At 43.2% G+C, this 27615-nt stretch overlaps 1 protein-coding gene across 2 annotated transcripts in view; it reads right to left on the reverse strand.

Moving 5' to 3' along the window:
* Positions 1 to 27150, reverse strand: part of SMCO4 (single-pass membrane protein with coiled-coil domains 4) — a 28560-nt gene extending 1410 nt beyond the window's left edge. Inside the window, exon 1 of one of the 2 annotated variants that reach the window (XM_080375637.1) lies at positions 26603 to 27150. The gene's annotated coding sequence lies outside the window, so the exon portion shown is untranslated. The remainder of the gene's footprint in view (positions 1 to 26602) is intronic. The other variant, XM_080375638.1, reaches the window with a different exon arrangement.
* Positions 27151 to 27615: the final 465 nt, after the last annotated feature.

Here is a 27615-nt window from a genome sequence, read left to right on the forward strand (position 1 = left end):
TGAATTATTCTTGTGTCAACAGAAGAGTACCAGCTGCCCCTCCCTGTAACAGCAGCAGGCTCCCTGCTGAAGGTCCGTGGCTCCCACAAACCTGCAGAACGAGGAAGGGCAAGCAAAGCACGCACCCTGCCGTAAGGAAAAGCATTAAGCTTTTATCATCCACGCCAGTTATTCATTAGAATAAAGAATATTCAAACAGGAAGAAATGTGGGGAAAGAGCTGCTTAACACTTCTGGTTTTGCTGCCATAGAACAAAGTCTACATCATAACACGACTCAGTGCTGTCGCTCTTATTACAGCTATCATTTTTATAAGAAAAAGAACGCAAGCGATAACCAGCCCGCTTACAAATCACTGGTGTAGACAAGCAGTCATTAATAAGGTAGTTGCTCTGCAGCATCTACCAGACCAATTTTTAAAAGCAGAAGTATCTAGAAAGTGAGATTAACAAAACCACTGCACAATATGAAAGCCTGAGGAGAGAAATAAGGAGAATTAGTAGGTGCTTAATATTTCCATACCCTAAGGTTTTTTGCCCCTAAGCTGCCTACAGCTGTGTAATTCACTGACTGTGACAGGGGAGGGAGGGTGCCAACTGTCTGGCTCTACTCCTCCTTGTCATGTCCCCCATTTCTGCAGCAGCACAATAGCTAGATACAGGCCAGATGTATCTAAACACAAATTTGGAGGGTAACAATTACTGGTGTCAAATACTGAGTGGTGTCAAAAGTGAATGATAAACTGATGTTTTTCCATTGCTCTCTAACATACATGTATGTAGAAATTAGTGGGTTAACATAACCCCCTCTTTTCTTTCCCTCTTCTTTATATCAAAATATAAACATGATTTAGCATGCTGCTGTAGGTGAGGAGCACGTGTCAACAAGCAAAGCTGCAAAGCTGGCTCAGTTCACTTTCTTCTTGATGTATCATCTCTGGTCAATGCTACAAGTTGTCTCACAACTACTATTTTTTTTTTTAATAAAGAGGTTTTCACTGAAAGTGGGATGCTTTCTCTTGGTGTTAGCACTCAACCTTATTTGTCAGCCTGACCACAGAAGCAAAACCAAACTAAAATGCTCATGTACAGAACAAGAATCCTCACCTGTAGATTATGTGCAACTACAAAGGAGTTTTCATCCTTTCTCAACAACAGCAGCAACCTGCCTGCTGTGAATTTCATCCAGCCAATGAGGTTGGTGAGATACTGCATCAAGTAGGGTAAAATAGGCAATAACTCTGCTAACTTGAAATTATGGAAGTGACCAGACTGTAAGAGCAACATGTGGCACTGAGAAACCAACAGCAAATGAATGGGTCAGTATTTCTGTCTTTACATGGTCCTTCCTGCACACAATAAAAAAAAACAACAAAGTACACCACCAAACCAAACAACCAACCAACCCACCCTGTCAAGCATGACAGAATCTCAGTGTTCAGCTGGATTCACCAATTCTGCATCCCCTGCACACAGACGTTTCAAGCAGTTGTTTCTTCTGATCAAAAACTTTGCAAATTCAACGTGCATTCCGAGGCAGACACTTCATTTGGGTTTTGACAAAGCACAAAAGGAAAATTTTGGTGCTTGGGATGATTTTCAAAAGAAGAAACAATGAAGTTCAAGTCTCACAAAGAACCATTTCCTTCTACAAGCTGCAGCATTAAAACCAAAGTATATATCAGATGTAGAGAGACCAGAAGTGGTCAGTGAACTTCATTATAGGGAGGTAAACAGGGAATGGATGGAGCAACTACACCCAGCACACTGTTCCAGCCTTTTAATCCAAAGGGGCTGCTTCACTTCTAAACTTCCCAACTCCTCCTCAGCAAATCCTCAACTCTCTTATTGATTCAGGACAGAGACTTTGGTATTCCACTTTCCGCAAACTACGGGTTTCTGGCTTGGTTTTGTTGTTTCTCACTTCTCTAACTCTTGAATTTCCTCAGGGGTAAAAGAAATCTCTTCCTGCTCTGGTTACAAGCTTTATTACCATACTCTGGAAAAATAACTACACAAAATAAAGTTTTACATTTGCTGTTTGGGATAATATGAAACCAAGGCATTTCAGGCCCTAGTATTTTCGTATTATTTTCTGTCTCCACTGTTAATGTGCGTCAGTAGGTTTTGTATCCAGATAACTCACAAGACCCAAGAAGTGATGGGCAGTAAAAGCTTTTGGGACTTTCTGTGTACCATAGTAACAAACAGGAGTTGCCATGAAACCAATCTCTCTTACAATAAATGTATGCCTTGCTCTACACAGCATCACTTGCTACACAGACATTAAAAACATCAGGATGGGTTTTTAAGTCTCTTTTGAATGAATATTTCATTCTGAAGCAAAATTATACCAAGTTAATTACATACACTAGCTAACATCTGACGGCTTAGAACAGAAAGCCTTCCTGCAAATGTCAGCGCCACTTGAATTGCAAGCTGATGCTCCCCAGTTTGGGAATCTGGCATCAATCTCGAAATATGTGTCCAGTAGATTGGGTTACTCAGCTTTGCTACTGGCAGAGATGGACTTGCACAGAAACTGGCCCACAGTTTTCAGAAAGATGAGCCTTAGGGTTCATCTTAACCGAACCATAAAACAGAGGCAGCAAGTAGCTGCCAGGCTCCTGCTGCCGCTAGGGGCCCAGACACGACTGCCAGTATTAGACAGTTGCTGCAAGAGACAACACTCGCCCCCAGGAAAGGTCTGGGATGTTGTGCATGCTGCTGTGTTCATGCTGGTATGAAACAGCACTTCAAAAAACAGTGCTCAGTTGCACAAGATGAAATTCTACAGCCCATGGTGTGCGAGCAGATAGGAGCGCCACAGCTATCCCTTTCCACCACCAAACCTCTTACCAGCCACCCACAGGCTTCACTGCAGGCAGGTGACTACTGACAATTATGGAAAGGACTAAACAGACATATGAAGTACAGCAAGTCAGTGCAGGGCCGGCATCACAACGTCAGGGTCTCGTTCCCCAAGGGGTGCACGGCCCGCGAAAACAAATTGTCTCACGTTACGGAGCTACGTCCTTCAGCCGGCTCACCCTGCTCATGCGCTGGGAAGGCTGAACTCAAAGAGGGGAAGGAAATAACATAGCATTAGGATGGGTGTAATTAACACTCCAGTTAGCACTGCCCATTTAAAACATCTCAAGGCAAGTCGTTATCAGAAGGACAAACTAGCATGGGGTGATGAGATTATTTTTAAGTTCATTACAGCAAAGTATCCCCCAGAAGTGGGAATCTGCTGGCTAGAAAGAAACCATCTCAGTTGCCAAGTCAAGAAAATGAGGGTTGACTTGGCATATTTGTTTAAAACACCCATTTCACAGAGCTCACCTCTTCACTCTGACACTGAAAAAAGCTAAGGTTTAAATGTTTTGTTCTGCTTGAAAAGTTCAAGCTACTGAAGACAAATCTAAAAACTTCATTCTTCAGCATAATAAAAGTTCACAAACTTAGTACCCTGGCTTGACGTCTACAGCAATTACATTCCTCCTTGCCCACCATCCAAATTGCTTTTTATATATAAAGTGCTCTTCATTCTACCTTCTCAGTTAAGTTTCTCTGAACTGTTTTTGCAGAGCTAACCTCAAAACCCAAAGCATAAATCAGCAGACTTGATGAAGTCACTCATACCAATGCTGAAGCATTTGCCAGCATCTTAAAGCAAGTCAGCTACGGTTAAGCAGGGATCATTTTGTACCAGAAGGAACTTGTGGGGACTGGTATCCTTCAAAACATATCAACAGTCTTCCAGCCTGACTTTGTGGCAGTCCTGCGTCTCCTCTTTTTTGTAAAATTAATCCTGACCATTAGTAATCTGCAATTAAAAGCTCCTCACACCACACATGGCTATTCCTGGGAGCCAGGAACAGCAGCCCTGACTCCGGCTACCCCAGCACTTTCCGAGTATTGCAATTCTGCGTCTCCTTCTCCATGCAACACATGCACAAAAGATTTGGTTTATCGGCACTTAGTGTAACTGCACGTCTAGATGTCTAAAGAACTTATTATCACCAACCTTACAGCATGAATGTATTAGCCAGGTTAAACTGAGTAATTTTTCTCCGAACCCAAAATTACAAGTGTTTGTTTGCGAGCCAATTTAGATCAACCTGCCTTCATGATCTTGGCTACTGACACTGTAACATTTCTGCAACAGCAAAACATCTTGAAATTCAAACAAACAATCTGACAAGAATTAATTTGTATCATTTAAATTTTCACCTAGGGCCACGGATAATGTTACTGAGACATTAAAAACAAAACCAAACAACAAACCAGCAGTCAGGACATACTGTATTCAAATTGCCTACCAGCAGTAGGAAAAGGACACGACACCTATGCCGACAATACCTTTCAGATTACTTGAGCCCCCAAACCAGTGGTTCCCAATCATCAGGACACATCAGCAGAGTCAAGAGAAACTAAACCCCATTAGGTTTTGCTACTGGGCTGATTATTTTAGGGTACTGCATGCAGAGCTGCTGTACGGAGGCTGAAGAAGAGTCAAATCTGAGATGAAATGAGGAGGTGGTGAGGACCCAGGGGCAAGAGGAAGCCTGGCGAGTAGGGAACCTCTGCTCAGCACTGCGTGGTTGTTAAAACAGGAGCACTCCCCGGCCTTCCCACCGGCGAACCAGGATCATTCCCTGCAGTGCTGCCAAAACCCCAGGCCACGGCACAGAGCACCGTGCTTGCATGGTCCCAGCAGGATGGACACAGCGGCTCTGGGCAGCCAGGAGCAGCTGTGCAGGCTCTCCCACACATGAGGCTTTAATCCTCCCTTACCTTTGCAACTTCATCTTCACTGCTGCTGAACCAGTGACCACCACAAGGAAATGGCAGCTCCTGACGATGCAGAAGGAAACCTGACGTGCTGCCCCAGCCAGCATGGGGAGACCAGGACTGACAAGCTGGCTGAAGTAATATCATTCTTACTTCTACCCTTAATTAAAGTGAGGCCTACGCAACAGATACACATTATTTCCTACCTTTGAAACCATGCAAATGATTTGGGATTTTTTAATATATGATTGAACTGCATGTAATGCTGTTGCACAAAACCCTGGGCACTATTTAATAAAGGCCAAGACTTGTTTCAGCCGACCCCACAGAACACAGATTTATGTTGTTTTATCGTTACTCCGTAACTGATACCTCAAGGTGAAATACCACATTTTGGATGGGGAATTTTCTTTCCTGCAGCTCTAAGGTATGTCCATTGCTACAGTGGCATCAGCAAGGTCACAAAATTTCGAAGATGATTTTGCCAGCTTAGAAATGCAGCTAAATGGGAATTTAAAAAACCATTTCAGCAGGAGCTTGGGAGAGATTTACAAACAGGAATATTTGTGCACCAAGCTCTAGATGGGGTCTCCAGAGACCTCCATTCCAGATGCAGACTTTCCATCCATGCAGGTCCAGCACTGTCCCTTGTTTTTTTGCCTTGTGTTTCAGTTTTGGCAAGCGTAAGAGAGAAAAATAACAACTCTGAAGAACACCTTCATCCCTTCGGGTGGCTGCCACCTGGGTAGGCTTTGCAAGAGCACTTTGACCGGTTCACACCCAACTCCCACACTGAGACAGAAGCTAACCCTGCTCCTGTGTTTGCATCTGACATCACACACCTAATGCCTTGCAAACCCAGCTCCAAGGAGGGAACTTTTAAAAAAAGATTTAAAACAAAAAAAAACTTGATTGTAACTGTTTTTATGCAGCTGCTTGTCCAACACTATTTCCATCACATTCAAGTAAAATTATTATACTCCTTTTTAAACGCTAAATGTAAAATGAGAGTTTTAAAAAAATAATCTTCATTATTTGACAGGCTCTAAAGGAGCAAAATGTTCACTTGTGTGGGTGACATACATGGATAGAGCAGAGATTTGCCAATTTGACTAAGAAAGCCGAACCCTAAAGAGCAAGCCTGCCCAGAGGATTAACAAAACAATTTAATCCCAGTTGCATCTTCCCCAGCCAACCCACTTTCAGCAACATAAAATCAGCCCCATGATGAAGCAAATATTCCAGTTGCAGGACAGTTCCTTTTTGGTACTGAAACACAACTCTATGCAACAGAGAAATGATTGTCATCTGCTTAAAAAAAACTTTTCATTTGTACAAGCCATCCCCCTAAGGGAACAAGACCAAGCAAAGGCAGCAAGGACTGTGCAGAACAGCCACACAAACAGCTTCTGAACTGTCAAATGCTCTGGGTCACCCAACTCGTTACTTTTAAACAGAAGTTACACAGCAGAATCGATGCACAGCTGAAGATAATGCCTGAAATGCCAAATCTGAGATCTTCTGATTCAGTGATACTACCTGTCACGATTTCAGTGTGCTAAAAATGAAGAAAAGCATTAAGAGAATTTTTTTTTGTTCTGTGAAAAATGGATTTTCATGTTACAGCATGAGGCCAATTCTTAATATCATAAAAATTTACCTCAGTCTATTTGACTGTAGCAAGGAATTATAATTAGCAAATCAAACCAAACCTGTTTTCAAGGGTAAAAGCTTTTATTACACACATAACAATATGGAACTATTAAGATTCTGCTTGAAGTCAGTTTTACATTATTTTTTAGTGAGGGGTGGTGGCTTTTTTTCCAAATTACAGACCTAAATCTGAATTGACCCATCATGACTGCAACATCACATTTACTGTAAATGTAGCTTTGAGAGTCTCCAAACTACTCTCAGCATTTGGAAAATGAAAGCCAGCACTGAATGCTGCCAGAAAGTCAGACAGAACAAGGCCGCCAAAGCAGAAAGCTATTTCAATACGATTTTCACAATTCTGAGGGCTTGGATATAGCGAGTAATCTGTATTAGAAACAAAAAGCCACGGATCTCTGCATCTGGGAAGGCACTGTTAAACAGAGATGAGGTGACGGTATTTTTGGCGCATACAGCATTGCAGTGCAGTCCTATCTGCCCTGAATGCAGCAAAGAAACAGAACAAAATAAATAAAAAGGCAAGTCTTCTTGGTCCATGAACAGGTGGATAAACTGTATTTTTCTTTGTAGATAAAAGAACCAGCATCAAGCCAACTTTTGTAACAGGCAGTCCAATGAAGAAATACAACTATTGTTTACTGAAAACACATAAAAAACAAACACGTAATTTCTGTTATTGCATGAATTCAATTCCTAGGGGAGGCTGTAAAAGAAGAGCTTGCCATTCTCCATCTATATAGCAACAGATGATCTTGTGCATAAATGCAGTAAACCACAACACCTAGCACATGACTTGATCTTACATGTTTGCTCAGCTGTTTTCTTTAGAAGTCATTTTCTCGGCTGTTCCTGACAAGACTCCTTTGGATACAAAACATTTCTCTTTGCAGTGTATTTACAGAAATTCAGTCAGTTTCTAAATATCAACACTAAATACATAAAGAAAAATAAAGGAGTCGCTGGTGTCAGAGCTCCTCAAAATTTATGTGCTGCTTTCCCAGACCAATTCCAAACATTTTGCATCCACAAGAAGATGCAGCAATAGGAATCTGGCATGAAAATAACATTTCTGTTTTCCAGTCCAGCTGCAACAGGGTTACAAGCCCATCAAGACCAGGACAGTTGCTGCTAACCCGCACCACAAGCTGAACTGTCACCAGAGGGTAGCAGCACTCACCCTCTGGGCAGATGATGGCCTAGATGGGAAACACACTTTTCCTATGATCCAGCATGGGTGCTGGTTGTTACTTCTCCCGTTCAAACTACGGGGTTCCCAATACAGTCACTCCATGAGACAGCATCACTATAAATGTGTTTGAGACACATCCCCAAGATACACGCCAGGCAGAACGCCAGCAAGTCCGAGGCCTGATGTTACAGTTTTGTAATGCAAACAGGAGAGTTGAGAGACTGTCACTGTTTTTCATTATAATTCTACTGTCATTAAAACTTTGGCACTGAAAATTCAGTCCAGGCTAAAGCTTGGCAAACTAAAAATCCATGCCGACAGCAAGAACAGATTGCTAAATCTAAAACCTAAAAAAAAAAAAACCAAAAAAAAACCCAAAAAACAAAAACCAACCACAAAGGCAAGGGATAAGCCTACGGCAGCAGGGGTGCATGCATACGTGTGTGCGCAGTGGAGAGGGGGACCGGCAGAAGAGAAAAGCTGAAAGAACAGCTCCCAAGCACCAAGGCAACATTAGAAACAACATGTGTAGCTTCTGACTGCAAGACAATCTTTATATGCTGGACTCAAACTATTTGTGAAACAGTCTTTCTTCAGAGGGCAAGGGAAATCTCCCTCTTCCAGCTTGATACAGAAATAGCTGCCATAGGCAAAAGCAAGATGGATCCGTACCTGGACTCCAGAAACTCCCAAGACAGCCCTGCAGGGGAAAACTGAATGCACTGCACCGACAGTGGCACTTACATTTTATTTTATCAAGTAACTTGGAGGTATTCACAGATTTAAAGCAAGCTGGATATAATGCCAGAGCATGCTGAACGAGGGGTTCAGATTGCAAACTCACCCCCTTCAGGACTTGTCTGAAGTTCTGTTTTTTCAAGCTTTTCTTGGCACACATAGTTTTCCAGTAGGAGGCTGAGGAAAGACTGCTGGCACCATGCCTGCCTCTCCCTGCCTGTACACGTGCCAGGGGAGGACAGCATGACACCGGAGAGCAACTAAATCACGCAGAAATCAACCCAAATAGAATCGTTGAAGTGGGTGCCTGTGTTACTCCCTTACTTGATTTCCAAGCAGGGCAGGTATTTCAGAGCTTACGCAGTGCTGCTGTTTGACAGGTTTCATTCCCACGACTGTTGCCTTCTACACGCTCTCATTTGATCTGGGTAATCAAGTTATCAATAAGTGAAATAAAACCCTCCACTTTAGATCAGAACAGCACCACAGGTTTAGGCTAGATCTCTTTCTCAGGCAGCCAGAAATCTGCACCCTTCCCAAATTCCTTTCAAATTACAGAAACGTTCACAACATCAACATGTTAACAATGCAATCCGGACACCTTTTTTTTGGGGGGAAGGGAAGATAAGAACTGAGACTTGCAACACAGGATGGGTGGGGAATTTCTTCTTCCTATCACTGCTCTCATTAAAATCTCATTCTGTTTACTCCCCAGCTTAAACCTGAAGTCTTATTACATTTCACTAAACAATCCCACAATATAATAAAGCAGCAGGCTTTCCTGCCATGATTGATAGACTCTGTTTGCAATTATGTAAGGAGAAGGCACATAATTACATACAGCTGGATTAGGCTGATCAAATCCCTGTTAGTGTCTGTCAATATACACATAATAAGACAGTGTCACATTAATATAAACTAATTTAAATGCAGAAAGTTTAATTAAGACTTAATAAAATTACAGAGTCAGAAAGAAAGAAAAGTTTTGCACAGTCTGAGTTTCCCAGCAAAGCCACCCTCTAAACACAGGCCTGTTTTGCCTAATCAGTTCTGCAACACTGGTTCTTGCACCACCTATTCATGCGCTCCTATTTACAGTCCAACCATCAGGACTTTCCACCAGCTCAAAAACTCAGAAGCAAAACAAATGCTACGGAGCCATGTGTGTAATTAAGTCTGCTATAAGCAAGCCCTGGCAGTTAAAGAAGGATTTCTTAAAAGTTCCTCTACAATGTTCGGCAAACAGCTATTAACTGGTACCATAGCTCAACCACCGTAAAGTACAAGTGACCTTTTAAAGCATTTACCAAGACCAAAACATTACATCCCGCTCTGTAGCAGTGTTTATATTCTCCCTTCTCGTTTATTCCTGTACAGCCTCCTCTTCCACTCGGGTTGTTTTTAAAGCCATCTGCTATATCCACAGCGCTCTCAGAGGGTCACCAATGATCTACAACCATGCATTAACCCCAGTAAGATTAGCACAAGATACCAGCTTCATTCCCTGCTGAACAGACCCAAACTTTTGCAAGGGTAGTCATGCTCGTGCACTGCCCAAGTCATCTTTTTTGTGCAAGTCCTAAGTATATGGATGCAACCAAATTCCTAACCACTGGTAAACTAGTATTAAATGCTTGGTATGGCATACAAGCAACATCAGCTCATGTAAGCCCATGTGTGCAGTGCCAAGGAGATCTGGGCATGGATGCCAGGAGTCCTGTTGCCTACACACGTTCCCTTTCCCCTTCACTGTGATGACTCCACTTGTTCTGCACATGCACGTGCATTATCACCATTTCTAACCTAGACGCCTTCATTGTTTGTATTCCCTGCATTTTCCAAGACAGTAATTGAGATAAGAAGAGTGCAGCAGTGACACTGTGCCACCACAGACCTCCTCTCCACCAAGCAGCACGTTTGTGCTTCACTACATCAGGAAGTAGGATCTCGGATCTAATGCAGGGCACCTCACTGCTCCTCAAAGCACCAGTTTTCCCGTGCTATCATTTCTTGGTATGCTCCCTGCCAAATTAAATCAATTTGAGTATCTCATTAAAGAGAAAACATTGCAGATTTTGATTCATAGTCTCTCTGCCAGTTGAGCCTGCTGCCCCGATCTGGTTTACTCGACAACTTGTTAGCTAGTCTGATCAGCCACCTCTCTGTGGAGGCCTTGAAACGCTGTGAGGAGTGTTTCAAGAATTTTAGAAAATGCTGAATGACATACGGGATCCTCACCAGTGCCTTACTCAAAAAGGCAGCAAAAATTCTGAACAAGTCCATTTCCTAAACATGAACGTTTCCTGCAGAATTAGTTTTTGTCAGCTATGGGAAGGGGGAAAGGGAAACAAGGAAAAACTTGAGAAAAGTTAAGTGCTAGAAAGGATTACAGTGCAATCTCCTGGAAAAGACGTTAAAATTCAATACTATAGTAAAACTGACCTAAGAAATTAAGCCCTCACCTGTTCAATCACATCCCTCCAAAGCTCCCAACCTACCTATTCATGCTAGAGACAAATCACTGTTGGATAACCTTTTTTTGAACTAGTCTATCACTTATTCTAGTTTATGTTCCGTTTCCTTAGCACAGCTATTTAAGTCACCCTTCTATTCCAGAGCCTCTGGTAATTTTTCTTGTCTGCTCCACTGCAATTCTTCAAAGCATCATAAAGGCAAATTTAATAAGCACCTCAATTTGTATTGCTTTCTATTTATAATACTGCAAGCACCTGCTGCTGCTGAGATCTAAGCAGGTATCTTTCTTACTTTGTATAGATTAATTCAGATTAATCTTAATAGTTTCATATTTTAGAGAAATTTCGAGAAACATTGCTCCAAGGGAGTGGGCGGGTTAGTTGTGTTTGGGTTTTTTTTGTCTTTGTGGGTTTTTTTGTCTTTGGGGCAGGGGGGGCTTTTGGTTTTGTGGTAGTTGGTTCTCCCCCCACCGCCCATTTTTATTAAGATGCTGCTGACCGGCTCTTCCTTCATTGTTCACATCAGCCACATTTGATAGTTATGTCTTCTTGTGTATTTAGTAGATCCTTCTTGTCAGTGCAACAGCAGGCACTGAACAATCAAACCACTTCAAATTGTACCCTGAACCTGTAACAGTGGAAGTCAAGTCAGTGCTGGGGCCCACAGACAGTTTGGGAACCGTGGGTGTGCAAGGAATGGCTGTTTAAAGGTGCCTGCCCGTGATCCAGTAGACACGGAGTTTGGATCACGTATTATTTGACCTTCTCTCAAAACAGAGATATATTAGTTTTTAATCTTATCAAAGTGCCTGTGAACACCAGGTGACAGCTAAGGCTGCACTGTACGGAAGTTAAGTCCTGTGTCTGACCTTTCAGAGGGGCTGACGAACCATGTCCTTAGGCATCTCTTCAGAGTCTGTCTTCCACAGCTTACAGACAGAATATTAATGGCTGCATCCTGGGCTGTGGACATCCTGGTATCTACATCAACGCCAACCGCTCTTGCTGTTATTTCATTTACCAAGATCACAAACAGGAATTTTAATGCAGCGGGGGAAAAGAAAAAAAAATATAATTGTGATGCAGCACAAGTAGGTGAGTGAGATAATGAAGCTCAGATGGAAAGAGTAGGAAAGCCCCCTTAGTGAGTAAGAAAAGTTAAACAAAAGGAAAGAGAAAACATTGCACAGAAGAAAAGCTGCATGGAAGTGAAATAAAGACCGAGACTGAAAGAAGTTGATGGAAGAGTCAATCCATCCGAGAGGACAGGCATCAATGATCGGTCTCACCTCTGCACTGTGTTTATTTACTCTTAGTGCCTGACAAGTGAGGTTCGTACTTCTCATCCATCTCCTACCTGTGTATTTAGGTGTGGTATAGCACACTCCTCCACAACCGGCCAGGAGATCTCATAAAGACTCCACAGGACATTCTGAGGACAATTTCATCTCAAGACTGATTCTTGATGTCTCAGACTCCTACTCCAGAGCAATGCTGTGCTATTTGCCTCTCTGCAGTATTTAACATGGGCTTTATAGGGGTAGGATTTTAAGTGCTCCCATTAAAAGCACACATCTTTCCCAAGAGAAGAAAGTCTTGCTGCTGTTTTTATTCATCCCAGTCTTGCCAAGACTGTTATTAACTTCACAAGAAAAGCATGCTCATAACTGCATAGAAGTTTTCAAAACTGTTTTTAACTGCGTTTGTTGAAAAATTAAACAAATGAAAAGGCTCAGCAACACAGAAAAACATCACTGTAAGTTACTCAGTATTATGCCCTCCTCTTACTTATCAACAACAAAAGTTCCATACAGCCATTATCTCCAGAATCCATACATTTTTAACTTTGTACTAGCATGAGAGAGTTGATGACTGACTTCCTCAAAAAATAAATGAGGCACAGGGACCTTACATGTCATTTAAGAAAGAGAAAGTGCCATATACCTTTTTCAGCCTCTGGCTGCAGCTTCCAAATTATTGCCCCAAAACATCTGCAACCTTCATGTGTTCTCATCCTCTTCCACAATTACTTTTTATCATGTGGGGAGGTCTTGAACTTCTGCGGTAGCAACTTACTATATTGAGTAAATCAGCTATAAACAGACATGCTATACATACTCCAAGCCAATAGCTAATCATGATTTTTAGTCTTTCAAGCCAACAGGACAACTTAAAAATGGCAAACATTGCTCTATCTACCCATCCATAAATTAGGAGTGACAATAGCAGATTATTACTCATTCACTCAGAGCATTTGTTTGGCCCTGGGAGAACTGGCTTTATTCCAAGAGCTGGCAAACACTGGTTAATATACATGTAAATGTTTTATTTCTCTCAGAGTAGGCAATTTCACAAAATGAAATACCAGATTACAGATGACCCTAGTTTTTCTGCTGATGCCTGTCTCAGATGCAGTGCTGCTGAAAGCCCTTGCAAGATTTTTTGCACTGAGTCAACAGGGAAAAAGCCACCTTTCCTTTTGAGAGTGAGACAGTTTCACTGTGGAAACATGAAAGCTTTTATATAAATATTAATCATCAAAGTTGTCCTGGAGTTAAGTGGATGGAGACTGACTTATACAAGGTTGCAGTAACAACTTGGTAATAGCAAGATGTACTGAAACGGGTTTGCAAACACTGCTCCAAACGGGCTTTTCCTCAATACAAGAGCTCTGGTGCCAGAAGTAGATTCAGCAACCCAAATATTTAATCTGAAGGTACTATAAAATAGCACTTCACTCCTAGGAGTGGTGAAGGGGCATTCCGTCCTTTGAATTTCTGATGCAAATGTAAAGGAAAAGGAAAATGTTATTTTTCTCAAAAACTGGCAATAATTTGAACTGGGAGGAAGAGGGATGACTAAGAAAAGGGATGGAAGTTCAACAGAGAGGCAAATAAACCATGTATCTGTACAGAAAACCAGGCAGTGGTTTAACAGAGCTTCTTGCTAACATGCCCAGAACCTAAATATTCTGCATCAAGCCAAGTGTAATGCACTGTAGACCATGGGCTCTCCAAAAATCAAGAGAATCAACAAGCACATTCGGTGCATTTGGAGACAAGGACAGGATACACGACCTCCACAGGACTCCGAGAACCATCTTTTTCCTACAAAGGGCTAGAGATATCAGAAGATATCTAGATCTACTTACTTCTCCTATGATACAGGCCATCAACCATTGCTTACCCCTCTGTCCAACAGAGAAGTGAGATTTTTTTTTCCCAGGAATTAACTGAGCCTTGAAACTAGAACTAAAATCACAAAGGAGATTTTTGAAGAGGGGAAGGGAGAAGCACAGCCTTTTATCTACCGTACTGTACCACATGTACCATCTTACTTTTCTTGAGGGCACAGTAAAGTATCAATCAACTAGGGGTGCTAGCAACAGGTCAAAGTTGTTCATAAACCTCTATTGACACACTATTAATATATTTCAGAATAGTAAGTTTAGAATAAAATACAAAAAAAGGTAGAAAGTACTAATTAAGATCACAGTAACATGATGGAACCCAAGAGCAGTAAGTGTACAGCATTAAAAAACCCCAACCATTAGGACAGCTGCGGTCAAAATTCACCTCCTTCAAGTGAAAGGAAAGATGGAAGATGAACACACACTGAAGGGAAGCAACAACCATCAACAGAAGACCCCTTCAAAAGATACAGGACTACGTACATGTGGCAAGAGCTGCTGAGAAGTTCAGTTCTCACCTGGCAACTTGCCTCAGTTGCTGCTACAGTGCTCTACAGATTTCATCCAGGCCTCTCCATGGACATGAACATCTATGGATATGGAACGGATAGCAGATCCTTATTTTAGGGAGACAAATACATCAAAACCTGCTGGCATTAGAATTGCTTTTCCTCACATTCCCCATTTTAACAAGAAAAATTCAGACTTTACAGGCTATTACATTAGCTAAAGCTACTTTTGAAAGCTTTTTCATATTTACTTCCCAAAATTATATAATTTATTTTTTTTTAACCTGCAGAAAATTACAGAGATGATTACTGCTGGAGCAGGCACACTGACTAGCACCTGACAATACTTCGCTTTGAACCTAATGCTGCACTTTTCAGTGCTGCTTTCACACAAAGCGTACTCTCCCTCCTCTTGTACCTACTGCTTACATGACACTTCAAGATCTCACAAGGAAATCTGCTGAATGGAAGGGCGACACAACAGAACAAGACAGTGCCAGGTTCAGCACTGAAGAGGATTTTAAAATTTATTACAGGCTATCACTTCAACGCTCAATGGTATACGTGGCTGAAATGAATACACATGCCTGGCAGAACTGCAAGAGAAGGCACCTGTATAAAAGGCGACAGCACTATTACCAGATAAGCTACCAGTTAGACATCACTGATTACCACACTGGACAGAGATTTTAACTCATCTAGAGAGCAGACAGTTAATCGGATTCCTTAATGGGCTTCTCTTGGTTTCACTGGGGCTGATGCATACTGCATGTAGGATTTGGAAAGAGATTTTTCCCCAAATAGCACATACACTCTACTACAGTATTCTGTTACCGTCTTGGCTTATGCTTATATAAAATACCAGACAGAAAGCCAGAAGTTACACGAACAGTCACTATGAGGTTAATCATTAAATTCAAGCTATGCCAGAGCAGCAACAAAGCTGACCTCTTGACTAAACTGAGCTTGGTAAAGGTAGCATTTGTTTTCCTAAAGAGGTTTCATTACTTAACTCTAAATTTGTGATTTGAGAGTATGAAGTCAAGGGTTAATCCAAATTTACTATTTCTTTTCTACCCAAACAGAAAGCAACCCATTTAAAATGCAAACAACATGACAGACTTCCCTCCCTTTCACTGTTCTCTCCCCTCTGAGAAACTGAACTTCACAGGACTTCAAACCTCAGGGGAAAACAACACAAAACAAAAAACAACAACAACAAAACAGAAAACACCAAAAAAAACCAAACCCCTTAAAAACCCCACAATTCATCTTATTCTACAAGCTTTTCTCCCAGCACTGAAAATCCAATGCATATCTTCTCCCAACTACTTTTACCTCTGTATTATTCTTAACACTCTCCTAGAAAGGAGTTTCTTTACCGCACAAGTGAAAAACTTTAATTTGATGAAATGATGGGGACTGTTCAGAGTCTAGTCAGTGAACAGACATGGTAAACACTTGGATATGTTACATGACCCCAGCTCTTTCTGCTTTTCAACTCTGATCTTCCCATTTTAATTTTTAAAAAGGTATTGGAATCAACCAGCTGACTATGACAAGCTATACCATTAAACAGAAGAGTTGCTTCTTTATCTCCTTCAAGTATGATAAGGATCACTCATAAAAGCAAAGTGATCTGAGCTTCCGATTGCCCACATGTACTCTAAAATATTTACTGAACCGTGGCAATTATGCCCGTGACAAATGGAGTGTCATATGGACTCAAGGTCTCCTAACTTTCTGAAATTACTCTGGAAATGTGAAACTTACTTAGATAAGGCCTAAGTGAGGAAGATTAGAGAGACTAAGTTAATCAGAAGGGAAAAAAATTAAACATATCAAAAAATGAACCAAAAACCTACATATATTTTATGAGAAATGGGATATAATTTCTTATTCTGCTATTTTGAAAACCTTGCCTCTTTCACAGTTAAGCAAAGTTTCCCCAAAGAATCCATCACTGATTGCATTCATTTGGAATTTTTACATAAACAAGTGTTGTAATATGAAATATAAAACCGAAAAAGGATATTAAATCACAGGATATATACATCCCAGAACCTTGTATGTATCTCTTCAGAGAGCAGGAACAACAAAAAAAAATTAGGACATTAAAAAGAAATAAAAGCAGACAAAAATGTGGAAGCTGAAAGCCTTTTTGCTTAAGGTCCCTAAAGTAAAGAATTTATTAGAAGCTGATGTTAGAGCACCTGAATTTCAGAGAATTACTTCAGAGATGGCTCCTGTTGCAGCAGTTTCTGCTGAAATATTTTACTCTGGCTGTCAGCCAGATCTTTGCTATGCTGATGCCAAATAAATGATACCCAATTTCAACGACAGATGCTGTTTGTGTTGACACATAATTGATACGTTTATATTCAGGGCTCCCTGGAATTCTGTAACAGCAACACTTTATTCACAAGAAATACAACTGACAGGAGAATTCAAAGGGACTTGCACATAGCTGATGCTGCTACACTGCTGGTATTGTGAGTCTAGAGGGAAGAGTTCTCCAATTATCCAGGGTGGTCAGAACAGCAGAGACCACAAATTTTCCAGGACAAGGGAAAATACAGAGAGATGGCCCAGCAGTAAAAGTTAACTGGCTCAGCCAGAAACTAGCTTGCTCAGAGAAACAGGAAACCTGAAAGTTTTCAACTGAAGTTGCATATCCCTTTCCTGCAGAGCTTGTAACTGCGTAGGAGATGGAAGTGATAGAAAAGCCACAATGAAGTAACACATCTGTCCATAATCTCCTTCTCTCTTTGACTTCCTTGGTTTCCTAGGCAGGAAACAGATTAGCAACCTTAAAAAATATACTTAGCAAAGGTATGTTCCAAAGAAAACATTTTATACTCCCTCCTTGCACGTTCACTCTCCTGTAGGTAACTTGAAATAAACTTTCATGAATAGTACTTATTTTGGAAAGCAACTATATCCCTTCTCAAGCTTAACAAATCTTCAAGCAGCTACTGTAAAGGAAAACAAACAATGACATCACAATATATGCCTACAACCTAAATTTTCTGTATTTTTAGTAACACAGCATATTATTTTCACACAACGAATAAAAACATTCAGAGAATGAAAATATTCAGAAAAAAATAATACCCATTCACTTCACACACACAAAAATAAAAATCAACAATTACAATTTGGTACAAAAGACACCAGCAAATAAACACCATATAACGAAGTTTTCAGTCGTTTATCCAGATAGTTTACATTGTTCAGCAAACATGAAATGTGGACTATCCTGCCACGATGCCTCTTTTTGATTAAAATATGGTTAAGCTTAAAAATACTTTTGAATTGCATTATATGGGGATTATCAAATAATTTGAAGCTTACAGATGAAGAAGAATCACCAACTGGAAGTCTTTTCAAGCCCTGGAAAACATGTTTTGTTGACTGTTTCTTAAACCGTGTTTTAGAACAATGATCACAGCTCAGAAAGTTCCTGCAGTGTAATAGGCTTCTGCTGCTTGTGGGGCCTTAGCTGGCTCTCAAACTGTCTCTGCTTCTCTGCTAGTACCATGGGAAAGATTTCTTCCTCCAGTCACCTCTTTGCTTACAGTGTATGAAAAAGGGACTAATGTTAATTCTTCAGGCTCTGCACACAGCAGCTTTTTCCTTTAATTCTTCCTCTCCTGAACTTCTAAGGTTTCTAACGCCGAAACTGTCAGAAGATCTCTCTCTTCGCACTGAATTTCTCCTTCAGGAGTGCCAAGCACAGACTATAAAGATGAAGTTACACAGGGAAAAAATGTGCATTTATCATCAAAGCTTGTACCTCTCAAAACCCCAAAACCGTCATTTAGTTCAGCAACATGGGATATGTAAAATATCCAGGTTAATAGCCTTGCAAAAGCACGATGTGGTTGAAAAGGTCAAGGAAGTGCATTAAGCAGAAAAGCTTCAGGGGCCAGTGGGTTCTTTTTAGCATTGTGAGAAGCACTAGAAAACTAATCTTTATCAAGAAAACACATCCAGATATTAAAAGTTTAAGCATCAAGTGCACAGGTACCTTCTCCCAAAAACCCCAAACCAAATAACAACAACACCACAAAAAACCCAAACCACCCCAAATAACACCACCATTCCTCCCAAAGCCCCACTGAAGTTTTTCAAAGTCACAAAGGATAGCTGTGACAAACCTCCCACTGGAAGCTTGGCATCTCAGGAACACATACAGAGGATGAGGAAAGGAACATGAAAAACAGCTTTGATTTACCAGAACTAGTCATGGGGCATGATGGGGTGGTGTATACCACAAGCAGACCCAATCTACCTCACTTCTGTTCAGAGACAAGATGCAAACCAGCTCCAGTTCCAAAGCTGTGATGATTAGTTAGACTGGTGCTGTGCCTAAGCTAAAAAAGGCCAGTCTCTCAGTACTGCATTTTAAATTGAGCCCAGCACTGCAATAACAAAGCTAGAAGGCTTACAGAGAAGATCCAACTCCTGTCTTAATTGAGAGCGTGGCCAGAGGAGTGTAGGTCAGTCTGCAAGACATTCTATAGCTCTACCCCATCTGTGTTACAAGGGGCATAATTAGTCCAGGAAGAGATCAATGTTAAGACATACAGACCAACTTGAATATTTCTGCTTCTTACTAAATTTGCTCCAAAGTTTTACTCCTAGAGGTTTTTTAGGGTGTTTGAATCTCCTCTTGCTCCCCCTTAAGTACACACTAAATTTAGTAACTTTCCTTTTTAAAAAAATCATCATGCTCAATAGTAATAACCTACCCCGTTATTTAACAAAGGCAAGGATTTGAAAATGCAAATGGATTCTCATGCCTACTTCTACCATTAGTTTCTGCATTTTGTTCTGTTTGGACACAGAACAGAAAGGTCTCACTTTTTCCCACTCAGGAAGGCAGTGCTATAGCTGGAAGACATGGAATAAACAATTAAATGATTGTATACAAGTATTTCCCTTTCTCTTCCCCAATTTATAATGTCATTTTTTTTAAAAAAAAAAGAAGCCTGTTTCCTGGAGATCACTGTACAGTGAGTTAACATGCTAAATAATATACCAACAGAAAGAAATCAATCCGCTTCAACTTCTAGAAACATAAAAGACTTAGAAACAGTTCAGGCAATCACACTTCAGAGCAAACCCTACTTGTACAGACACCGTTTCCTATGCTGTTAAGTATTTCTCTCACCACTATGGGAAAGATTTGAACAATGGAGGGAAACTGGTTAAGACTTGCTCTGCAGACTGAAATCATCTTAATTCAGCATCAAGACTTCTGAATAACAGTATCAAAAGAAAACATTTAGGCAAAGAAGTTGACCCACAACCCTTTCCTCCATGCTAAAGTCCTTCATCACAAGTAACTCCAAAGTCTCCAAGCCTTCAAACATAGTTCATAGATCATAATAGCACAACTACAAACCACTCCTTTAAACAGTTATCAATTCAGTAAACTGGTGTTTTTCTGATGCTATGCTGTATCGCCACCTAAACCCTTCAAGCCACTTAGGACGGATGTTTATCCTTTAGTTTCTGTCCCCAGTGATGCTGGAGTTTAACTGTATGCTCTCCCATCCAAAGTGGGCTGCACTGTGACGGTGGGGGTGGTGGGGTGGTGGCAAGACACAGCACAGCAGGTGTATTGGCTTCTAACAGACTTAACTCTGCAAAAACCACCAGCTACAGGTAAATTCCTTGAACCTTTTTGTGGCATGGGTGCATGCAGGCTCAGAGCCGCCTTTTATGCTGGCACCAGAAAGGCCTAATAAAAGGCTCTGGGATCTTGAATCTTATTTGTATCATGACAGCCATGTACCTAACCTATGTTTGAGGGTGCACTTTTACAGCTAAAAGCCGTATTCTGCAGCTTCACCTAAACTATTTCTTTTTTTTTGTTTTTGTCATCCTTCTAGTTGTGTGTCAAAGTCAAGCACAAGATCTTTCACGATGCAATGATGCTATATAAAATGTAAGACACTATTGACATCAAACTACCAGTAAGCAGCTATGCTAGGAACAAACGCATTGAGGCAAAGCAGTGAGTTTCAATAACAGATTTATACACACCTCCTCTCCAGACCTGATACTAAACACTGCACCATGGTCAGAGAACTCCTTTCCAAATATACAAACAAAGCCAAGGTATCAAACAACACCAAACTGTGAAAAAGCAGTGAGACCAATTTATAAACAGAAAGCAGTCTGAGAAGCCTGAGAAGGAGATGGATATACACCCTGAGGTTTGGTACATCCAAATCATATTTTATCCATACCTCTAGCACGATACAAAGCCCAAAATCAGCATGGCCTGAACACAAGGGGTTTTTTTTATTTAGCAATTATAGGGCTCAAGGAGCCTTATTAAAGACCCTTATCGAACAGCATATGTGAAGGCAGACAGTACTTCAAGCATTAAAGCCCCCCCCCCCGGCATCTGCTCCAATTTTTTTTCCAAGTTTACCATCACAAAGCCACAGCTCTTCAACTCTTTAAGCGTAGTACATCTTTACTCTTAATAAATTTTTTTAGAGCTGCCTATGGCCACAAAACACCCAAAAACCAGAAAACCACAGCTACAGAAGTGCTTGTAAACAAAAGTACCAAGGCAATACGCAATTCCAATCAAAATGGATTGGGTGTGTTACTGCCAGAGTCTAAGGGGTGCCCACATAAGTAAGTACAAGGCCACATCATTCTGCACTCCCTTCACTGCACCAGCTCATTTCAGCTTGGAGAAGTCATTTGTGCCTGCAGCAGGGCAGGCCACATTTCTACTCTTCATGTGACAAAGACACAAACACATTGGTTTAGGCAGAAGCAGCTTTTGCGCTGATGCTGCTCTTTATTTTCCACTCTTCTTGTGAAATACAGAGACAATTTCTGAGTAAAGCCTTTGGGGAAAGAGCTTTACTCAAAATCACTAGTCCTCTGTCTAGCACAATAAGAGCGGAGAATGTAAATGAGTTTCAATAAAAGCAGCTGGCAATCAATAAGAAAGGGCTGGTCTCCAAAAGTAAAACTGGTTCCTCCAAGGGTAAGAGTTAAAAGAGGAAAAATATAAGAAGATGAATAAAACACCAAATGTAAACAATGGGGGGAGGCACCAAAGAAGAAAAATCTAAATATGCAATAATAATAAAAAAAAAATATCAGACAAACTCAAAAAGAACAGCTGGGGGTAAAAAGGAAAGAAAAATACAGATAACTATAGTGCAAAGAAAAGGATCATTAGAAAAAGCCTAATGGAAAACATGTGCAATCCAAACAAGATAAAATAAAAATCATGAAAGGGAGCAGATAAGAGGCTAGCTGGCACTAAGGCTTAAGGCACCAGTCACGAGCTCACATTCTAGCCTGGTTCACAGGCATTGCTAAGTCCTATAATGAGTTTCAGCATTCCTGCTACCGCCACATCTGGCCGTTTCACAAAACCTGGTACACTCGTCTCCTCCGACCTTGGGCCATAATGCAGAAAGTCAATACCCACCCGAGTGGGCCAGAATCCACCCACCCTGCAGGCAGGCAGACTCCTCTTCTAAGTCCCTTTACCTCAGGAAGTCCCCAGGCACCTGCAAAGGCCTGAGAAAAGCCCAGCATGACTGTTACCACATGTATAAGGGAAAAAAAGAATTCCTCAAAACTGACACTTTCACTGAGTTTCCCTATTATTGCGTCTAATTTTTATAAGCCAATTACAGAAAGAAGACATCATGATCACAGAAGCAGCCTTCCCTTGCAGCTGTTACAGACAGTACTTGATATAAAGGGGGAAATACAAGTATTTCGGCAACGTTAGCAACTTCTGCTCAAGAGAAACCTAAAAATCAAGTGTCTTGCATACTGCGTCAATGTCACGATTCACTTACCCTCTGTCTTCCATCTACAAACCCAGCCCATTCTGGTTTGATTAACATCCCCCAACAAACACTTTGTTAACATGGAACTAAGGTCCCTATCTTGCACATGCCTTCAATATTCTTATTAGCAAACATGAACTTTGATCTGAAGCTTTTTAGAATCTCACCAGCAAACTACACAATGTAACTCCTTTGATCCCAAGAATATAGCCCTCATCTTCAACAAAGTAGCTGCTTAAATAGCATACATTAATTATACAGGGTGGAAAGCAGTGTTTTCTACACTCACATGAAACTGCAAGGGAAAGTCCTATCACGGCACACTACTTACTTAGAGTAAGTTTTGACCAGCATACTGACAGACTAGACAGAAATGTCTCTGCCAAGTTGCTAATACACTCAAAATCATGCTTATACTTCCAGAACTTTAATACCAAATAATTTGATTAGGGCATGCCCTATGCTTCAAGAAATTCTACAAGACTTCTAATGACAAAAGAGGACAGAAACTTCCAGGCACATTGACATCTAAAAGCACAGGGCTCGCATTTTAAAGAGAGAAAGCGACTACTTTGCAACTAAAAATGGTGTAGAAGAAATCAAACGAAGCAGGATGGAGTAGGATGAAAGACAAGAAAAAGAATATTATCACACATTCTCATCCCCTCAAGTTACATGGGTGCCTAATGGGCTCACAAATCTCTGATCTCTGGCTGTATGCCACCTTCAACACACAAAGTCTACTTCCTGTATTGTCCACAGCAATTACTTTAGGGTTTGTCTTTAACAGTAACATCTCTCTCAAAAAAAAAAAAAGAGTGGCAGGAGGTAGAGTTTTACATCCACAACCTCATGCCCTACCACTACTGCTAAGACAATTAAAGCATTTTAATAGCACATTTCCCTAAGGTAGCAAGCAGTTAAGACCTTTATATACTGAAAGAGATGCTCTTCCACATTAGCATGGCCTATTAGCCACAAACAGGATTAAGAGCTCAGCAAATCCTCACAGAGCCCACATCTGTCAAAGTAACTCTTTCCCATAATGGGCAGAAAGGAAGGTAACTTCTCAGCTTTACAGAGCACTTACTGGAAAGCTGACATTGCAATAATTAAAAACACAAAACAAAACAGGAGCAACACAGAACAGCACAATCATGAAGACCCCTCAGATCTCTTACCTTGTGAAAAAAAAAAGGTCACCTGGTTACAGAACTTGTGGTCTTACAGAGCAGTGCTGCCGTGGCTCTGGTGGCCCACTACAGCAATCAGCCTTAGGGGATATTTCCAGAGAAGACAACAGCCAAGATCTCTTTGCGGGACTTTTCTCCAAGAATGACAGGATTTCCATAATTAGTCAAAAAACAGAAATTGAGATTGGCATGCAACACAAATTGCTTTTGGACATCACGGACATTAATCCACCCATAGACGACGCTTCTTGCGGTGCATGACAGAGAGACTAGTACAGAGACAGAGATAATTGTATTCTGGAACACATGGACCAAAAAGAGATGCTAGATCCATTCTCAAAGGGCTTTGGGAGTAGCTGGGTCACAGCCGTAACAGTAAAAGCAAAAACCAGCCCAATTCAGCAGAAAGAATTAGTGCTCAGTTCCCTCAAAGCCTGATATCACTGTAAAAGATCAATGTACCTCTCTCTTGAGTGCAGTCCCCATGACAGCAGTGCTACCTGCTGAATCAGGGCAGGTCTCCTGTGACACGGGGAAATTCTTTCAGCTCCTCGACACCACTGCTTCTTGGTAGTGCACACACCATCGGGACAAGCCCTGCTGGGCTTCGAAGTAACAGGCAAGGGAGAAAGATACTGAAGGAGGAAAACTTGAACCAAAAATGAACAGGGAAACTGCATTCATTACGTTACACATTAAGTGCCATGGCCACAAGATTTAGTGTATAGCCCGTCTACCATTCCATAAGCCAGCTCATATCACCTAATCAGTGTGTATATCTTACATATATGCAAAAGCTATCTGTCTAAAAGCTATCTGCAAAAGCTATCACTGTTTAATTAATGCATGGAAAAACACAATTACCTTTAAAAAAAAAAAAAGCCACTGAGATTATTTTGCTAGCATATGGTGATACATATATAGCATAGAACAGTGACCAGTGAGCATACAGTCCACTCTCTCACTGTTAGACACACCCCTCCAAAAAAGCAGCAATGAACCAGTGGTCAGCTAGGGAGCATGACTGAGGGCTGACACCTCACACAGGGCAATTTCCACCCAAGCCTGATGCTCTGGAGTCGCTTCAAAGCTCAGGTGGTATTCCATAGAGAGGAGGTGTGGGCATGCGGCCACTGCTAAATATCGTATGTCTCGCACAAAGCAGTGCCATCGGTCTGTGAACACCAATCCCGTTCTGGAAGGGTGTTAGGCATGCTAAGGACTCCCTAGAAGGAGGGCTTTCCGATGTCCACCCTGGCAATGTCTGAAGATGCCCAGCTCTGTAAATGACGTGTCTTTATCTAAGCCTGCCAGTGCCATCCATGCTCTTCTCTATCATCCCGCAGCTCTGCCAACACCCTCAAGGAGCAGAAGTAAGAGACCTGTGCAAGCCCATGCTGAAAAAAAGCACTAAAGAAACAGGCAGTTCCCAGAGTTTCCCACGCTGTAAGGGGTGTTTGACAGCTGCACCCAAAACCGTTGGGAGATGTCCTTTCTAGGTTTCCCACAAAGCATGAGGGAGAACAGCAGCTAAAACTGCTGTGACAAGGAGCAGTTCATGTATCTGACAAAGATCAGTGAAATTTCTACCTACAAAGGTTGAGAACTATCTAAAATCAGCTGTCTTCTTAACTTCAATCTAGGAGGTCGGTATGTCATAAATACACCACTAAAAGGCAGTTAAGAGAGAGAGGGAGAGCAAAAAGTTATTAAAGATGTACTAATGAGAAACTCATTTCACTTTTTTTTTTTTTTTTTAACTGGGCATCAGGGAATTCCTACAAGACTTCTGGTTCATTTAAAAGAGGAAATTTTTAACAAAGTTAAAAATAACTGACAATCAAATTTTAAAAATTGAAACACAGAAACCTCAGGAGGTCTCAGCCCGGAGTGGAACCACACAGACAGATAAAAAAAAGCTCACACAAATTGCAGGCAGGACCAGTACCTTGGAATGGAAATCTCTGCAACACAAGAACATCTATTTTCTCTACTGCTTTAACAGGAGGTTTGAACCATAACCGGTTTAGAAACATAACAGAATTTTTAATTTATTTTTTTTTAAGGTAACGAACAATAAAAAGAACCAAGAAACTACAGACCGAACGCAGGTCAGCACACTGCACAGACAGAACACACACAAACGAAGGCACGACGCTTTCAAAAAAAGAGAGAAAAGCCACAATTTTACATTCAGAGCAGATTATCTTGATTTTTTTTTTTCCTGGGTCACCTTTTAATGCTTTCCTAAGATTATTTTTTCCCCAATAGGCTGCTTAACCACACGTCTCGGTCGTTTCCCAGCACAATTGTACTCGCGACTGGGAAACCGAAATCGAGGGGCGTGGGGGAAAGCGCAAACCCATGAAACCTCAAAGTCTTTGCGAGTCTTTGGGAGAGTTATTTTCCTCACGAATCTCCCGGCAGCGCTTCTGGGGGGCCCGGCGGCGCGCCGCCCGCCCCGCCGCGCCGTAGCACACCTGAGCTCCCGCCCGCGGCGCCGGGGCCCGGGTCTCTGCCCCCGCCGGCTGCGCCTCAGGGCCCGGGGCCGCCCGCCAGCCGGGCCGGGCCAGGCCCCCCCACGGAGAGACGCCGGGAGGGCGCCCCGAGCCGCCCGCCGCCCCCTTCGCCACACGCGCCGAGGCGGCGGCGGCGGCTCCCGCCCGCCCGCTGCCGAGCCACGCTCGCCTGCCAGCGCTCCGCCGCGGCAGCCTGCCCGCACACCGGCTTGTAAAACTTTCCGGTTCCCACCGCGGCGCCCCGGCCGCCGGAGCACTGCCAGTGCCCCGGGAAGGAGCGCTCGGAGCCAAAGTCCGCAGGAAGTTGGCTCGCCCGGGAGCCGAGCCCGCTGCCCCGCGGCTCCCCCGGGGCTACCGCGGGCTCGACCCGCGCCCCCTCCGCGCTCCGCGCCACCCCCTTCCCCGCGCCTCCAGCCCGCCGCCCCGCCGGCCTCCCCCGGGACAGCGGGCGGGAGCGGGCCGCCGCGCAGCCCTTACTTGGAGTTGCGCTCACCCGAGAGACGGGCAGGGACGGGCAGCGGCGGGAGACGGGCAGAGCCCGAGCCGGCCGCCGGCAAGTTCCCCGCTCCGCCACACGTGGGGCCGCGGCGCGGGCTGCCTTCCCTCGCCGCTCGGCGCAGAGGACGTGGCAGCTCCCTCCCCGGCCGCGCCGCGCCGCGCCGGAGGCTCCTCCCGGCCCCGCTCTGGCGGAACGCGGGGCGCCCTCTGCCGCACGCCGAGGGACCCGCTGCCCCCGAGCCTCGCCCCGGTCCCCCCGCAGCCGCGGCTGCGCTCCCGCCGCCGGGGGGACCCGGCCCGCCCCGCTCTGGCGGCGGGCAGCTCCCTGAGGGGGCTGGGTGGCCCGGCCGCGGCGGCAGCTGTCGGTCCGCAGCGGGGCCGGCAGCGCCCGCCCGAGGAGAACCCCCGGGTGGCCGCGAAGTTGGGTGAGTGACACCCGGCCCGGAGCCCCTCGGGCGCGCAGGCGGCCCCAGCGCAGCGCCCTGACGGGGGGCGTTGCTCCCGGCCGCGCAGTGTGGCTTTTATTGGCGAGCGAGCAAGGAGGACGCCAGAACAGGTGAAATCACCACAAGCCGTCGCCTTCTTGCCTATCCGCAGGCTGGCAGCGCTTGTTGAGTTGATCAAACTCTGCGATAATGGGCCTGAAATGAAAAGGGAGAGGGGTCTCCACATCCTGCAGGGCCGGGGGCCGTCTGGGGACAGCAGGAGGGCTGGGGGTGCCGAGGGACCCCCCTGCCCCCGGCCCTCCTCGCTGTTACCGGCGGGACCCCGGAGCACCTGAGCCGCCCCCCGGGGCCCTGGTTCGGGCCGGCTCCACCACCACGCTCCCCTCCCGAGAGGAGCCCTCTCGCCGTGTTCCTAAACTGGCAGTAGCTGTAACTGGTAAAAAAATGAAAGACCTCAGACTCCTGTTTGCATTTTCTTCTTTTCAGGATTACGTACGTTGAAAATAAAAGATACTACCTGGGCTTCATGGTTGCAGAGCGCCTGAC

This window comes from Falco punctatus (genome assembly GCF_963210335.1).
Source record: "Falco punctatus genome assembly, chromosome: 2".
In the NCBI taxonomy this organism is placed as follows: domain Eukaryota; kingdom Metazoa; phylum Chordata; class Aves; order Falconiformes; family Falconidae; genus Falco; species Falco punctatus.